Below are 12108 nucleotides of genomic sequence, written 5' to 3'. Positions count from 1 at the left end.
TCGCACCGTGGGAAGTCCTTAAAGCGACAGTGTCACCTCAAAATCTCTCATCAGCCGTTAAAATTTTCACTGAAAACCAGCTTAATTTTTCGAACCATGTCCACTTCGATGTGTCTCACAGGTTTAGAAAAAATTTTGATCAAACAAAGCGCCAGTCTCTCAGCAACTTCTCAGACAAAGGAATTCCGACGAGGGGCTGGACGACTCCTCCCACAAGGAGTGCTCACAGGCGAATGACGTCCCCGACAGGTGTGGAAAAACTCACGCATGCGCACGAGGGTTCATGCATGTCTGACGTAAAAACATATGAATGAAATCCATATAGTTTTTGAAAAAAATAAAAAGGACCTATACTTTATGGACAGCCCTCGTACTGTGAGAAATCTTGGAGTCATTTTTGATCAGGATATGTCTTTCAGTGCGCATATTAAGCAAATATGTAGGACTGCTTTTTTGCATTTGCGCAATATCTCTAAAATTAGAAAGGTCTTGTCTCAGAGTGGTGCTGAAAAGCTAATTCATGCATTTATTTCTTCTAGCTGGACTATTGTAATTCATTATTATCAGGTTGTCCTAAAAGTTCCCTGAAAAGCCTTCAGTTAATTCAAAATGCTGCAGCTAGAGTACTGACAGGGACTAGAAGGAGAGAGCATATTTCACCCATATTGGCTTCTCTTCATTGGCTCCCTGTTAATTCCAGAATAGAATTTAAAATTCTTCTTCTTACTAATAAGGTTTTGAATAATCAGGTCCCATCTTATCTCAGGGACCTCATAGTACCATATCACCCCAATAGAGCGCTTCACTCTCAGACTGCAGGCTTACTTGTAGTTTCTAGGGTTTGTAAGAGTAGAATGGGAGGCAGAGCCTTCAGCTTTCAGGCTCCTCTCCTGTGGAACAGGACAGACACCCTCTCTACTTTTAAGATTAAGCTTAAAACTTTCCTTTTTGAAAAAGCTTATAGTTAGGACTGGATCAGGTGACCCTGAACTATCCCTTAGTTATGCTGCTATAGACTTAGACTGCTGGGGGGCTCTTTATGCACCACTCTGCTTTTAATCATTGGTGATTGATCTCTGCTCTCTTCCACAGCATGTCTTTTTCCTGATTCTCTCCCTCAGCCCCAACCAGTCCCAGCAAAAGACTGCCCCTCCCTGAGCCTGGTTCTGCTGGAGGTTTCTTCCTGTTAAAAGGGAGTTTTCCTTTCCACTGTCGCCAAGTGCTTGCTCATAGGGGGTCGTTTTGACCGTTGGGCTTTTTCTGTAATTATTGTATGGCTTTTGCCTTACAGTATAAAGCACCTTGGGGTGACTGTTTGTTGTGATTTGGCGCTATATAAATAAAATTGATTTGATTTGATTTGATTTATATACCCTGTATATCATGCTTTAGGCCTGATGCCCTTCCTGACACAACCCTCCTTATTTATCCAGGCTTGGGACCCATGTCGCCAACCGAACGCCCCCCCCCCCCCCAAAAAAAATCGGTCTTCCCTGCCTTCATTGTTCCTTCACTGTGCATGCATCATTTTGAAGTATCAACAGCAATTCACCAATTATTGCCTTTTTTCTGCTTAAAACTGACTTCAGAATGATTTAAGAGGTTTTACTTTGTCATCTGATGGTTAATTAATCACATAATTCCCTTTGATCACTTTGGGTGTAGAGAGTCTCAGACATGCTGCTGTCACACTCTAATTGCTCCCCCATCTTTTATTATGAAATAATGCTGAATTTATGTGGAAATGATTGTTGTACAAAAGCTGCAGATATCTGTCACTGAGATAGATGATGACTGGAATGCAGTTTTAAACAGAAACAAGGCGATAATCATTGAATTGCTGCTGACGCTCCAACATGACGCATGCACAGTGAAGGCAGGGCGGACCAATTTTTAAGGGGGAACCGTTCGGTTGGTGACACCAGCACTCAGAGTGCACTGGGTGCACACCCCATGTGGCTGAATTGTTTGTATTTCTGGATGATTGATGTAAATCAAGTGAAAAAACATATTCAGTGATTTGGATATATTCTTTTATCTCCTGGCTTGTCTAAAGAAAACTAGCTGTAAACATGATCATTTTAATTTAAAATCTCATAGAAAATAGATGCCTTTGCACATTTTTGAAATGTTTTATTTCTTCTTTTTTTTTTTTGGTTGGATTATTTACAGAATTACGGATTTAGTTGGGTTGGTTCTCGGATCGATTTCATATTTTCTGCATATACAGAAACAGGCTGCATGTAGTTTTGTGTAAATGTCTTAATTTTCAAAGGGTAAATTCCTGAGGTTTCTAAAAATTTAAATTTTATACTGGTAAAACCTGAGGAGGAGGAAACTGTCTGGGATGAAGGAAACCATGATCTGTCTTTAACAGCCACCCTGACCATTAGATTATATTTCATTTCTAAGTCTTCCAACAATAATGTTTATATCCTTAAGAGGGTGCAAACTATTTTGGGTGAACTGGCAGAGATACTTTTCCAGGTTTGAGTGTTCTGGGCACATGTGAGTGGAGTGCACACGCTTGATTTGAGAGATTATGTGCAACCACATGATTCAATCAGGAGATCTCCTCCCTTCATCAGAGTTTTGACACATTCGGCATACTTCGTGGCCGTTCTCACATGTAAGCATTTAGCGACTGACAGATTCTTGTCATGTAGAACATGTTTGAGGAAATCTCTGAGTCGGGGGTGGTTTTTGTCTTTTTTCCATTGCTCATATCTCATATACTCGTAATCCGTGTACAGACTTGACTCCTATCCTGAAAGATGTAGCCCAAAAACAACATACATATGTACAATCTTCCTTTTTCCTTCCTGTCGGGATCCGAAGGGCCAGATTTGCCAAGATCTTTCAGCAGCAACATGCGGGAATGGGATTGGGAGGGGGTGGGGGGTAAAACAGAGGAAGTCTGAGGGGTTGGGCAATTATCTGATTACGAAAAACATTATATGTCAAATGCAACAACATATAATTGACATGGTGTGTTAGCGCTGCAAAGGGCCAGATGTAGCAATGTGTGCATGCCTGTCAACGTAATGGCTAACAGCTTGACCACACAGTCCATAAGGCCTGTTCCAGAAGGGCCCAAACAGCAATAAAATCAAATGTTAGCATTTGTTAGTACCAGACACCCCAACTGGATTGGTAAAAATCACACTCTAATGGGCTTATAAAGGATTTCTTGGGCCTAGAACAATGAGCTGGAGGGCTAGAGCGGTGCCAGGTCATGAACACCCGGTGATTCACAACACCCCCCTTCTCCGCCTTCTGGGCATGCTTAGGTTCCTTCATATCCACCAGTTACCCTCTGCAGCTCGGTTTAAAAGCCAGCCGGGATGTTCCAGAGGTATTTAATAGTAAGGGGGATGGGGGGGAGGATTTCTGGACCTCCCACACTTGGGTTCAACCACAGAGCCATGGCTTTTCTGTTTTGCCCCACCCATTGCTACCCTACTCTTTCTTCCCCGAACCATATGTGTGGGAGTAGATAAAAGCTCTTAAACCGCTAGCACCTCTCTCTTGCACCTTGCCCAGTTGCACCCCCTCTTCCCCGGTGAAGACAACAAGGAGAGCTCAAGAGCCCACACATAGGGAACACATTTACTCAGGCACAGGGCCAGAGTGCTGCATTCCCATGGACCTGCTGGGTGAAAGAAGGGCTCAATCGCGTCTTGCGTGTAAATATTCCAAATTGGTTGTGGCATATCGGCTTTTTTCCTTGTTTTTTTTCCCCGTCTTCACTCTTCATTTTTTTATGTCTCATCCCCCTTCACTCAAATCAGGCTTACACATTTAGTCCGACCGCGTTGGCCAACACGGGTGTAAAGCAAAGCAGACGAGAGCTTTGGACTTGTTCGATTTTGATTTGTGTTGCACCAGGAATTCAGACTTCCATTTTATGTCTGTTCTTCAAGAAGAAGAAGAAGAAGAAGGAAAAAAAAGACAGTCAACTTTACATCATGGTTTAGATATTTTGGAGTTAGGCAGAAGGGGAACATGTGCTCGCTGAAAGCACCATGTGTTTTGGATGTGTTTGTTTTCATATATTTGTGCATATGTCTGTCAAGCTGTCAGTGGCAGCTTAAGGCCTACGGGCGTGTTACTTTCCTTGTTTCCTCTCGTGTCCTCTGTGGGTAGTCTCATCTCCACTTCCACTTTGACGGTTTTCATAACTGGTGATCTGTTTCCATCTTTTAAATCTAGAACGGACTGAGTTTCAACTATACAGAACGCGGCAGTTTTAAGCTGGCTTGTTTGAAATCCTTCGTCATCACACATGCATTTGATTGACACTTGCTAGATTTTGTAAACTAATTGTCCATGTGGATCGGGATTGTGTGGATCGGGAGGTCTGGGTGGCTTTGCTTGAGCTGCTGCCCCCGCGACCCGACTCTGGATAAAGCGGAAGAAAATGGATGGATGGATGGAATTGTCCATGGGGACATTACAGTTAAAGTTTCTTGCACCCGTATGTGTTCATGTTTGAAACATCCATTTACTGTTGTGCATCTTTTTTGTGATCTTTATCTGCCTTTGTGTGCGTGTTTGCTTTCTCTCCCCCAGCGGTGGTGACGGTGGCACTGGTGGGATTATGGAGTGGGTGTTTGCTCCTTTTCAAAAGTCTCTCCACATGGCCTCCTGCCTCCTTTGTCTTTTTATAGCCTCCTTCTGGGAGATGCTGCACTCTCCCTGAATTCAACACACGCCAAAACACCTCTCAGTTCTTTTGCCAGAGCCCGTTACCCAGGGAGTATTGTTATTCCTCCCCTACTTCTCAGTACGCATCTCCTGTCATCTCGCTTTCACACATAATTTAACAAATAGACAATTTATTCATTAACTAACATGGTATCATAAATGGGAAATTAGACTAACAATATCAATATAGTGCATCATTTCTATAATATATCAGCTTTCAGTCTCCTCTCCTGTGGAACCAGCTCCCAATTCAGATCAGGGAGACAGACACCCTCTCTACTTTTAAGATTAGGCTTAAAACTTTCCTTTTTGCTAAAGCTTATAGTTAGGGCTGGATCAGGTGACCCTGAACCATCCCTTAGTTATGCTGCTATAGACTTAGACTGCTGGGGGGTTCCCATGATGCACTGAGTGTTTCTTTCTCTTTTTGCTCTGTATGTACCACTCTGCATTTAATCATTAGTGATTGATCTCTGCTCCCCTCCACAGCATGTCCTTTTCCTGGTTCTCTCCCTCAGCCCCAAACAGTCCCAGCAGAAGACTGCCCCTCCCTGAGCCTGGTTCTGCTGGAGGTTTCTTCCTGTTAAAAGGGAGTTTTTCCTTCCCACTGTCGCCAAGTGCTTGCTCACAGGGGGTCGTTTTGACCATTGGGGTTTTTACGTAATTATTGTATGGCCTTGCCTTACAATATAAAGTGCCTTGGGGCAACTGTTTGTTGTGATTGGGCGCTATGTAAATAAAATTGATTGATTGATTGATATAATATACACAGTTAAGTCATATTTGTATTCATACATATTTTTTCACAAAATGCTTCTCTCTATCAGAGAGGCTACGTGACAGTCACAAAAAATTGGTATGGTATTTTGATTGCCAATATGCTGATCTTTGATCTGGATTAAAGAACCAAAACAATAAAAGTTGACTCATGAAGATGAAAGGTCAGGAGCATGCTCAAGGATGACTGGTCAGAACTGAAGATCAGGATCAAGGATGAGTGATCAAAGTCAAAGGTCACAAATCAGAATCATACGTACATGATGGAGATCACAAGTCCATGATCTGGATCAAAGGAGAGGATCATCATCAAAGATGAGAGTTCAGGATCACAGATAAAGATCAGAATTACAGGTCAACAATCATAAACAAAATTGAGCCATCAGAATCAAATTTCAGAGATTGGCATCCAATATCAGTATTAAGGCTCAAAATTCATAGATCAAAGTTAAAATTCTAAGGATTTTAAGGAAATTTGGGATCTGCGTTCAGTGATCGTGATCAAAGATCAGGAACATGATAAAAGATGAGTTATCAGGATCACTGAAATACTAAGGCGATCACCTTAGTATTTCTTCTGTTTTTCTTGTTGCTTAATGCTGACAGATTATACTGTATTTGTAGTCTTTCTGCTGCCTGATTCTTTTTTTTTTTCTCTCTCTCTCTCAGTTTGAGGTGGAGCGCCATCCAGATGTGCAAGTGGGTGTCTTCTTCTGCAGGCCTCCTGTCCTGTGCACCAGCATGGATCCCAAAATGTTCTATATTTGTATTGTCAATTGTGACAGTAGCATGGCCCAAGCAGACGGTCACCCCTTTGAGTCTGGTCTGCTTGAGGTTTCTTCCTCACATCATCAGAGGGAGTTTTTCTTTACCACTGTCACCAGTGTGCTTGCTCTAGGGGCTGGTAGGATTAGACCTTACTTGTGTGAAGAGCCTTGAGGCGGCTTTGTTGTGATTTGGAGCTGTATAAATGAAATAAATTGAACTAAATTATTTAGAATCACAGGTTAGCAGTCACAAACACAGGTTAGCAGTCAGGATCAAGGTAGTGATGAGGTTCAAAGTTAAATGTTTAGTGTCCTGTGATCGTTTGGCCAAAGGCGTATTTTCATGTGGCTGGAAGATGTGGTAGGAAAAAAAATGTGTTTCAGGGAGGGGTAATTGTCTTGAGTAGGCCAAGGATTGCAGGTTGAGTCTTAATTTATGTGAAAGGGGATGGTGGTGGTGGAATGCTCTCAAATGAGTGCTCTACTGGTTGAAAGATGCAATAGCGCTTGAACGATTTAAAATACTAGCACTGCATGATGTCTGTGTGTGTGTGTGGGGGGGTGTCTCTGATATTAATGTTTCCAAAGGCTCACTTCCTTCCTGTATAGTGTATCTCATTGGAATTTACTGAATGTTGACTTCCATGTTTGTTAGTGCAACCTTCATATTAATCAAGACACTGCTAGAACCCTAAAAGTCATTGGGGTTAAAAAAGAAAAAAAACACTCCCCCAGTTTTCCATATTGGATAAGCCTCCTCTAAATTTACCACACAGTTTTGCCACTTTCTCACTTTTATACACATTTTATCAACCTGAAACTAGCATAGTGGATCAGTGGTAGCACACTTTCTTCTGAACAAGAAGGCCGCTGGTTCAAGGCCACTCTACCAAACTCTTTATTTCAATCTGGAATTGCCGCAGGAAGGGCATCCAGTGTAAAACGTGCTGAATGAATTTTGTGGTGACCCCCAAATAAAAATGACCAGCAGAAAACCAAAATGTGCTGAAAAAATAGGGTGCCAACATAGTATATAGAGGAGAAAAGCCACATCAGTGCCTCCTTCAAAACAGAATCCAAATGGCACAAAATTAAAATCAGCTGTTCCCGTCAAACTCGACACATGCACTATAAACTGCGGTAAAATATTTTACTCATGAGCGGGGCAAGCACTCACTGGGATGCATTTGTGAACCCGCTGAAATCCAAAATGTTGGAGCTGTGCATTGAGCACCAAGACTTTACCGTCTCCACTACAAAGAAGAGCAAACATTGTCGGAAACATGATGCAAGAGCTGCATCCTTGCAATAGTGAAATTTATTTATTTATTTTGGTAGCCATCTGTAAATAGCAGGGTTTCACCGCACAAAAAAGGCTACAGTGCATTTGATTTAGTGTCATCTTGTGGTGAAGTTGCAGATTACATGATGCCGTAGCAGGCCTCGCTATTATTTTTGCTTCTTTGGTGAATTCTATTCATGTTCCCTTGCTTTCTGTTGTGGCCTTCTGTTGTGGTTAGCCTGCGTTAGCAACCTGTGGACAGCATATAGGGGAGGAAACAGGTTTATTTTTTCTTCAGTCACACACCAAAATGTGAACCATAGTGTATGTATGTATGTATGCCCCTTTTGGGCAACTGTTTAAACATGGCACTGACGTTAGTGTGTTAGCTTAGCTTGTCAGTAACTAGGTGACACTTGTTTCACCCTGGGCCCTGTTTCATAAAGCAGCCTAATCTTGTTTAGTCAAATAAACTCACTTAGTTGACTCATTTTTTAACGTTAGTTGTTGCACAAAGCATTTAGTCGGCTAAGGTTTCATGTTACCTGACTAAAGTTTTTAGCCTGGTACAGAGAAGGCTAATCTTTAGTTGGAAAACCTTCAGTGTTTTAATTCAAAAAATGGTGGCTATCATGTACCACCACTTGATGTGATTCCTTCAAAAGGAGAGCTTCCTCTGCTTTTGGCCATAGTTGTAGCAGACAACTGTCATGATGTGTTTGTGACAGTTCTCACACAAGCCACCAGGTGTTGCTGTTACAATGAGCAACGTTGTGTGTACAAAAAGGCTTGGCGGAAGTGTAGAAGAAGAAACTGAAGAGTGAAACTGCTAGGCTAAGAGCTAATTAGGTCATTCTGCTGTTCGTATGGGTCTGTAAATGTTAATAAAGCCGGTTAACGAAACAAAGGCTGGATAGTTCATGACAACAACCAACCCGGAAGTAAACAAACTGTTGCCCGTTGGAGCCGTCTCTTGGCAACCATTCGGAAGATTCAGAAGGCTTTCGATGGCTTTTCAGTCGAGTGAGTATCTGAGAAATTGTGTAACAGCTGGGCATGTCACAACTTGTCCTGTGAAACTTCCAACATGGATGTGTTTTTTGTTGTGCGCCATTGCGGCTCCGTGCCGACGCGTGAATTCCTCCGCACGTCTTTCATTACAAAATATCCTGTAACAGTGGAATGTGCCGCAAAAGTGCTGATGTACACCTCTTCCACAATTTCTCTGGTAGTCAGACGATGTCCCGGATCAACACAGCGTTCACTTTGGAAATGATCTGGTCGTTTCAGCCTGTCGATGGCCACGCGGCGCGCCCTGCACCGCTGTGGGCCGTCTCTAATCCGGTTGTAATGATCCTTAACCTGTGTGACGCCCAGAGTATCTTCACCGAAAGCTGTCTGAATCTTCCGAATGGTTTCCACCTGGCTGTCTCTCACAGTTTCTGAAAAAATTTGATTCAGCGCTGCTCCAGTCGCTCAGCCATTTTCCTGACAATGAAAATCCGACAAGGGGGCTGGACCAGTGCTCACTCAAAGCCTGCCCACAGGCGAATAACGCAACCGACAGGCGTGAAAAAACTTACGCATGCGCACAAAGGTTCAAGTTTGGCTGATGCAAGCGCACATGATTCAAATCTATATAGTTTTTAAAAAAAAAATAAAAAGGTCGGATAGTTTTTTAACAGACCTCGTATAATGTAAATACCATAGAAAACTATACTATAAAAACCTGTGGGTGACATCACGCAGGCTTTGTCCAGTATGTGTGTGTGTGTATATATATATATATATATATATATATATATATATATATATATATATATATATATATGTGTGTGTGTGTGTGTTAGGTTATTATTTACTAAAAAATATGGTTATGATTGTTATATTCAATGTCTGCTAGTAAGCACCCCTAAATCTTACATACTGTAGCTTAACCATAGCAAAAGTGAATTTTTGTGGCCCTGTTGGTTGTGGTGTGAATATAACTGATAAAAATGATTTACTTTTAAGTAGGTTTTAAGCCTCTGCGAGGTAATTTTTGACACCGCAATAAGCTGAATGCAAATAGTGCGGTCATATGAAAACAAACCAATTAAAAACAGATTAATATGTGAGTTCATTTAATGGGCCATAATAAGTCAAACAAAAAAATAAAAAATAAAATAAAACTCTGTGCAGAGTTTTCCTTTTGATTTCCTGCAGTCTTCATCATCCACATTAGTCACTCCTGACTTCTTGGTATTTCATGTGTCTACACTTTAGATAACTTATTGCCCCTTTGCCTGTGTGCTGGCAGCTCTGCAAACCCGCCTCATTCCAAATTGCCTCTGGCCTTCTTCCTGTGTCTGTTCGTCACCACACCCACCCGTGCGTGGCATCAGACATGCTAGTGTGCCATTGCGTTGGCAGGGTCGTTTGTCTTCTGACCGCTGTGGCATACGGAGAGGGCTGGCACTGCACAGATGTCCACTAAGTGCTGATGAAGGGAGTGAGGAATGGATGAGCTGTGGCGAAGAGGATCTTTGCTGTTACCGCTGGAGCCTGGTACCACTCTGCCCTGCTGGTCTTATGAACCGGAGGAGGGATGAAGCAGGCCGCTCGATGCACATCGTTTCCAACATATGCCAGTTCAGCATGTGTCTGTGTGTAGCTTTCGGCTTTTGCCCATCTCGTTTTGTCTCTTTCCCATATCTGTGGTGTGCGCGGGGTAATGGGTGCTGCCTGGTGGAGCTACAGAGGGGAGGAGGAGGGTGTGGATTAAACCTGTAGGTAGACCAGAGACAGCCTGAAAAGAATAATTTGCAGCTTAAGGCCAATAGCTTCAAAGTAATGAATCCTCACGGGTGAGCCAGCCGGTCTCTGAACCTGTCAGTGGTAACTTACTCCTCGGACAGTGCGCCAAAGACTTCAATAATGACATCATCCAGGCACAAGGGTAGGGGGTAAGAGCCGGGGTGGGGTAAGGGAGCGCTGCGAGCCGGAGCGCAGCCCTTCGCAGCACTTTGAAGTCCCGCTTGACGCGAGCTTTGCAGCCGGCTGATACCGGCCATGTTGTTCTCCTCCTGGATTGGACACAGGAGCCACCGGGGTGGCTTATCAGATTTATTGAGGCTTAGTGCTTGACATTCAGAGGGATTGCGTGTTTGCGTGCGGAGGAGGAACCAAGGTGAATAGGGAAAGGGTCATTCCTCTAACAATCCACTCGTCCCACTCAAATTAGTGAGCACCCTGGGGTCTGACGGCGAGGAGTTCGGTGTCCTCACCATCCAGCCGCTACGGTGCTCTTCGTTTTTTTCCCCCACCTTTGATAATGCTGTTCAAGTAGTCGTCATGAAGTGAAATCAAATTTGACAGAGCGTAGACCTGCTATATTTTATAATACGCGTAACCCGATTAAATTCTGCCCAATGCCACAGTCCTCCTGCAACCAATTGGCCCGTTTACCACAAACTAATAGGATGTAGACATGTTACATGTTACCTTGAATTGTGGTGTTCCTGAAGGAGAACGTGTGCACCGCACTTCATTCTTTGTCAGATTTCCTCCAGCTAAGGTTTCAGACAAACACTTCAAAGTCCCTCTAATGAGTGGAAAAACATCGCCGACTCCCGCGCAACATTAAAGACGGCCGCGCTTTTGTTGCTGCGTTATATTTCACAAGCCTTTCCCTTCCAAATGTTAGCAACTCATTTTCACCTCCAGTACAAACAAACAGTGAAGTATCGCCTAATGTAGCCGGTATCAAAGGCAGCATTTGTTAACAATAAAACGCTGGTTGGAAAGAACTCCAACACAGATTTTTTTTTTTTTTTCCTGTGCTCACACACTAGCCAACGTTTTATATGCCACAGAAATCAAAAACGGCAGAAATGGCTTGGAGAAATAAGACAATATATAAATCATGCAGGGGAGCCGCCAGGTGAAGTGCACGTAATGTACGTCAGTTGCGTTTAATTGCAAACGCTTTGTTCTGGCTGCTGTCATCATTTCAGTTATTCTTCTCCATCTTGATAAGAAACTGTGTTGTTTGGAGAACTTGGTCGGTATTAAAAGCGTATCAAATTTGGGACGTGCTTCCAGCGTCCGTAACAGATACGGAGAATCAATACGAGCATTACAAGGTTGTGACAGAAAGCCCCCCCCCCCCATCCCACCGCCCACTGTGCTCATGTCGAAAACGGATGACTGTGTGACAGTCGCTCTCAGTCGCACTGATACTGTCCACGAGAGATCACAGTATGAGCTCGATGCCACCAGCAGCCATTAACCCTTTGGAGTGACTTACGAAGGCGTGTGATTAAAGCCTTGTGCTGCGGTCACATTAGACTTTCTAGACTTTGGTAATGCAACGTTTCTTTGTTCTCTCTCTGTAAATGGGTGAGTTGGCAGAGCAGGTAGTTCAGTAGGACAGGAGTGTGGGCTACGACTTTGTAGACCAAGGTTTAATTTGTGATCACGCTACCTGTGTGTCCTTCGATGTCTCAGTGCTCCAGGCCCCCAGTCTCCGGTCCTGATAAATGAAGCAAACCTGGAAGTGTCAAAGTGTTCGAATCCTTGAATGGCTGCTTGAGG

Source organism: Thalassophryne amazonica, chromosome 15, assembly GCF_902500255.1.
Source record: "Thalassophryne amazonica chromosome 15, fThaAma1.1, whole genome shotgun sequence".
Taxonomy (NCBI): Eukaryota; Metazoa; Chordata; class Actinopteri; order Batrachoidiformes; family Batrachoididae; genus Thalassophryne; species Thalassophryne amazonica.
Note: the sequence above shows the minus strand (reverse complement) of the source record.